Below are 6,157 nucleotides of genomic sequence, written 5' to 3'. Positions count from 1 at the left end.
AAATAGAAAATATTCACAAATTTATAGTAAGAAAATACATGATCCTATCATAGAAAATCACAAGGAATATACAAGACAGCTACAAGAGCTAATAAACAAATGCAGCATGGCTGCTGGGTACAAGTTCCACACTTGAAAAATGGTGTGTTTGTATATGCAAGCAATGAACAATCTGAAAAAGAAATTAAGAAAACAAGCTACATTACTAACTGTGGCAACTGGCAATTCCATTTTGGATAACATCCAAAAGAATAAAATACTTAGGAATAGATTTAACCATGGAAGTTAATGTTTTGTAGTCTTCAGTGTACAAGTGAATACTACAAAACACTGTACACTGAGACTACAAAACATTGCTAAAAAAGTAAAGTCCTAAATTAATGGAAAGACATCCCAAGTTCCCATATTGGAAGACTGAATATTAAAACACTGTATTAACAGATATTAATAAATATTAAAAGATCGAATCATGTACCCCAACAAAAGTCATGCTCTTAATCTTAATCCATGTTCCTGTGGGTATGAACTTATTTGTGAATAGGATTCTTTGAGTTGTATTTTCAGTTAAGACGTGGATTCATTTGTGGATAGGATCTTCTAAGACCCTATTTAGATGTGACCAAATTAATGATGGTGGACCTCAATCTATATTACTGGAGGCCTTATAAAGTGAAAGCCATAAGAATAAGGTAGAAGTCAGTGGGAACCAGAAGAGTAGACACAGGAGGAAACCAAGGATATCCCAGTATGACAGAGGCAGAGACGCAAGTTAAGGATCTCCAAGGATGGCAGAAAACCAGCACTAGAATGCTACAGACTTTGGGTAGAAAGTATGGCCTCACTGTCACCCTAATTTTCAATACTGTGAGTTAATAAATGCTTGTTGTTTAAGCCACCCATTGTGTGGTATTTATCATAGCAGATGGCAAACTGAGATAGATGTCAATATTACCAAAAGCTCTCTATAAATTCAACCAGTACTTGTCAAAAATTCCAACAGCCTCTTTTTTTCTTTTTTTTTTTAAATTCAGTTTTACTGAAATATATTCACATACCATATAATCATCCATGGTATACAATCAACTGTTCACAGTACGATCATATAATTATGCTTTCATCACTACAATCTATTTCTGAACATTTTCCTTACATCAGAAAAAATCAGAATAAAAATAAAAAATAAAAGTAAAAAAAGAACACCCAAACCATCCCCCATCCCTCCCTATTTGTCATTTAGTTTTTTTCCCCACTTTTCTACCCATCCATCCACACACTAGACAAAGGGAGTGTGATCCACAAGGCCTTCACAATCACACTGTCACCCCTTGTAATCTACATTATTATACAATTGTCTTCAGGAGTCCTGACTACTGGGTTGGAGTTTGGTAGTTTCAGGTATTTACTTCCAGCTATTCCAATACAGTAAAACCTAAGAGGTGTTATCTATATAGTGCATAAGAATGTCCACCAGAGTGACCTCTCGACTCTATTTGAAATCTCTCAGCCAGTGAAAGTATTTCGCCTCATTTTGCATTCCTCTTTTGGTCAAGAAGATATTCTCAATCCCACTATCCTGGGTCCAGATTCATCTCCGGGAGTCATATCCTGCATTTGCAGGGAGATTTACACCCCTGGGAGTCTGGTCACATGTAAGGGGAAGGGCAGTGAGTTCACCTGCTGAGGTGGCTCAGTTAGAGAGAGAGAGAGCCACATCTGAGCAACAAAGAGGTACTCAGGGGGAGACTCTTAGGCACAATTATGTGCAAGTTTAGCCTCTCCTTTGCAGTAACGAGCCCCACAAGGGCAAGTCCCATGATAGAGGGCTTTGCACATCAAACCGCCAGTCCCAATGTTTGTGACAACAACACCAGTCCAGGTGAGGAAGTCCAACACTTCTGCACCTTCCCCCAGCTCCTCGTGGTGGGGGGGTGGGTGGGGAGCAACAGCCTTTTTTTGCATAAATGGAAAACTCAATGCTTAAATTCATTTGGAATTGCAAGGCACCCTGAATAGCCAAAACGATCTCGTAAAATAAAAAGTGCTAAGTCTGAGTACTTGCATTCCCCCAAATTCAAAACTTATTACAAAGCTACTGTAATTAAACCATGTTGTACAGGCATAATGATAGACATACAGACCAACAACATTGAATTGATGTAAAGAAACTGTTTTAGTTTGCTAAGCTGTTAAAGCAAGTACCGTGAAATGGGTTGGCTAAACAATGGGAATTTATTACCTTAAAGTTTTGAGGCTGAGAAAAATGTCCAGATCAAGGCATTATCACAGTGATGCTTTCTTCTTGAAGACTGGCTGCCAGTGATTCTTGACTTCTCTGCCTCTGCCACATGGGAAGGCATATGGTGAATTCTGCTGTCTCATCCTTCTTGTGCTGGTTTGGATAGATTACATCCTCCAAAAAGCCATGTTATTTAATGCAATCTTGTGGGAGCAGATTTATTAGTCTTTTGATTAGGGTGGAAACTTTTGATTGAGTGTATCAATGGAGACGTGACTCATCCAACTGTGAGTGATAATTTTGATTAGACTATTTCCAAGGAGGCGTGGCCCTGCTCATTCACGGTGGGTCTTGATTAGTTCACAGGAGTATTAAAGAGAGAAGCTAAGAGCCAACACAGGCCCAGATGCTGCCTGATGCTTAGAGATGCTTGGAGATGCAGACAAAAGGATGCTTGGAGATGCTAAGCTAAGAGAAACCCAGAGATATTTTGGAGAAAGCCATTTTGAAATGCAACCCAGGAGCAAAGGAACAGCAGATGGCAGTCACATGCCTTCCCAGTTGACAGAGGTGTTCTAGAGGCCATGCACCATTCTTCAGTGAAGGTATCCTCTTGATGCCTTAGTTTGGACACTTTTATGGTATTAGGACTATAAATTTGTAACCAAAGAAGGCTTTGTGAAAACCAATCCATTTCTGGTATTTTGCATAATGGCAGCTCTAGCAAACAGGAAAACTGCTTTTTTAGTTTTCATTGCTTTTAAGATCCATCCTGGAGGAGGTGGGTCACACCTTAACTTAAGTAGCCTCATCAAAACATCCTACTTACAATGGATTTACACTTATAGAAATGGATTAAATTTAAGGACATGACTTTCTGGGGTACTTGCTGCTTTACATATATGTATTTGATTATTGACAAAGATGCCAAGACCATTCAATGGGGAAAGAATAGTCTGTTCAACAAATGGTGCTGGGACAACTGTATTTGCACATGCAAAAGAATGTTGTTGGCCTATGTCAAACTATGAATAAAAGTTAACTCAAATGAATCAATTGTGCAAATATAAGAGCTAAAACCATAGCACTTTCAGAAAAAATAGAAATAAATCTTTATGATCTTGGATTTGGCAATGAATCCTTAGGTATGGCACCAAAAGGACAGGGAACAAAATAAAAAAAAAAAAAAATCGATAAAATCCACTTTATCAAAATAAAAAAAAACTTTTGCATATCAAACAACATTATTAGGAGAATGAAGAAGAAAACCCACAGAATGAGTGAAAATATTTGCAATCACGTCTATTATGAGGGCTTAATATCAGGAATATACAAAGAAAGCCTACAAGTTAACAACCAAAAGACATACAACCCAATTAAAATATAAGCCAATGAGTTGAATAAATATTTATCCAAAGAAGGTATACAAATTGCCAATAAGCACATTATTCTTTAGGGAAATGTGAATCAAAACCATAATGATACTGCTTTACACCTATTATGATGGCTATTAAAAAAAAAAGGACTATAACAAGTGTTGATGAGAATGTGGAGAAAGTAGAACCTTCATGCATTGCTATATGTAAAATGGTGCTATTGCTGTGGAAAACAATTTGAGAGTTCCTAAAAAATTTAAACATAGAATTACTGTATAACTTAGAGATTCTACTAGTAGGTATATACCACAAAGAATTGTAAACAAGGACTCAGATATTTACACACTAATTTTCATAGGAACATTGTTCACAATATCCAAAAGATGGAAACAACAGATATCCAGTGAGGCATGAATGGACTAAGAAAATATGTTATACAGTTACAATGAACTATTACTCAGCCATGAAAAAGTAAGGGAATTCTGATATATACTATAAATGGATGAACCTTGAAAATATTTTTCTAAGTGAAATAAGCCAGACACAATAGGACAAATAATGTATGATTCCACCAATATGAAATATCTAGAATAGCCAAATTCATAGAGACAGAAAGTAGACTACAATTTACGAAGGTCTATGGGGAGGGGTTAGTAGGGTGTTATTGCTTAATGGTTACAGATTTCTCTTTGCATTGATGAGAAATTTTTGAAATAGATACTGCTGATGGTTGCACAACATTGTGAATGTAATTAATGCCACTGAAATGTATTCTTAAAGATGATTAAAACAGTAAATTTTATATTATGTACAATGTAACTCAATATATATTTTTTAAGTACAAAAGAGTTAAAAATATAATGTGCAATATCTGGGCTACAACATAAGAAACAAAGAAGAAAAGAAAAGAGAAAGAGAAAAACTCCAGAACGGTAAGCTTAATAATGAAAGCCCTTTTTAATTTCAAGGCATTTATTGATCCAGGGAGAAAAAAACTGCAAAACTGAGTTATGCTTTTTGCCTATGGAACAAAGTTCAAATCCCATGGACTGTTAGGATTCCACTGAATGTCCGCCATGTTAAACTGGGACCCAAATGTCTTCAGTATCACTTAAGAATAAACTGAGTTTAAAAAAGAAAAAAAAAAAAAAAAAAAAAAAAAGCCTGATTTTGGAATAATATTATCCTAAATTTCATTGAAAATAAACAAAACATGTCTTCATGACTCTCAGGGGTATAAGTTTCCCTGGCAATGCGGGACATGACTCCAGGGATGAGCCTGGACCCAGCATCGTGGGATTAAAAAAGCCTTCCTGACCGAAAGGGGGAAGAGAAATGAAACAAAATAAAGTTTCAGTAGCTGAGAGATTTCAAATGGAGTCAAAAGGTCATTCTGGAGGTTATTCTTATGCATTATATAGATATCCCTTTTTAGTTTTTAGTGTATTGGAATAGCTAGAAGGAAATACCTGAAACTGCTGAACTGCAACTCTTGATTCTTGAAGACAATTGTGTAACTATGTAGCTTACATGGTGTAACTGTGTGATTGTGAAAATCTTGTGACTCACATTCCCTTTATCTAGTGTATGGACAGATGAGCAGAAAAACAGGAACAAAAATTAAATGAATAACAGGGGGGCATGGGGAGGATGGGATGTTTGGGGTGTTCTTTTTACTTTCATTTAAATTTTTTTGGAGTAATGAAAATGTTCTAAAATTGATTATGGTGATGAATGTACAACTATATGATGGTGCTGTGAACAACTGATTCTACACTGTGGGTGACTGTATGGTATATGGATATATCTCAATAAAACTGAATTTAAAAACATAATGTCTTCAAAAAGGAAAATACAACCATGTTGATGTCAATTAAACATGTTTATTAGAAATATTTTTCCAATACAACATCTAGTATGGAGTAAAAAATAACCAGATGCACAAGGAAACAAGACACTATGATTAAGAACAAGCAGACCCCAGGAATAATGGAAAGAGTTGTACATGGGCTATTTGGAAATATTAGACACAGTTTACAAAGAAAAATTACGCTTGCCCTGAGTGTTAGAGTTCTCCAGGGAAACAGGACTAGATACATATGTATAATATAATTATTATGAGATTTACTATAGGAATCGGCTCATGAAACGGTGTGGTTGGGCAAGTCTGAATTTGGTAGGCAGCTGCAAGCTGGGAACTCTGATGCGAGTTTTCACGAATTCACCAGGAGGACTGGGTGGCTGAAGTAGACATGAAAAGTTTTCCTTCTGACTGCTGAAAGCACCAGTTCTCCCTTTAAAGCCTTTGACTGATTGGATGAGATATCTCTTTTTGTTGATTGCAATCTCTTCAGTTGATTGTAGATGTAATCAGTTATAGATGCAATCAACGTACTAATTATTTAAATCCACAAAATATCCTCACAGTAACAATCAGGCCAGTGCTTGAATGACCAAACATGTGGATGCCATAACCTAGCCACGCTGATACACACACGCATTCATAATAAATGAATATTAAATTTGAACACTTTTTTGCAAGACT

This window comes from Choloepus didactylus, chromosome 3, assembly GCF_015220235.1.
Source record: "Choloepus didactylus isolate mChoDid1 chromosome 3, mChoDid1.pri, whole genome shotgun sequence".
In the NCBI taxonomy this organism is placed as follows: domain Eukaryota; kingdom Metazoa; phylum Chordata; class Mammalia; order Pilosa; family Megalonychidae; genus Choloepus; species Choloepus didactylus.
This window is presented reverse-complemented; position numbering follows the sequence as displayed.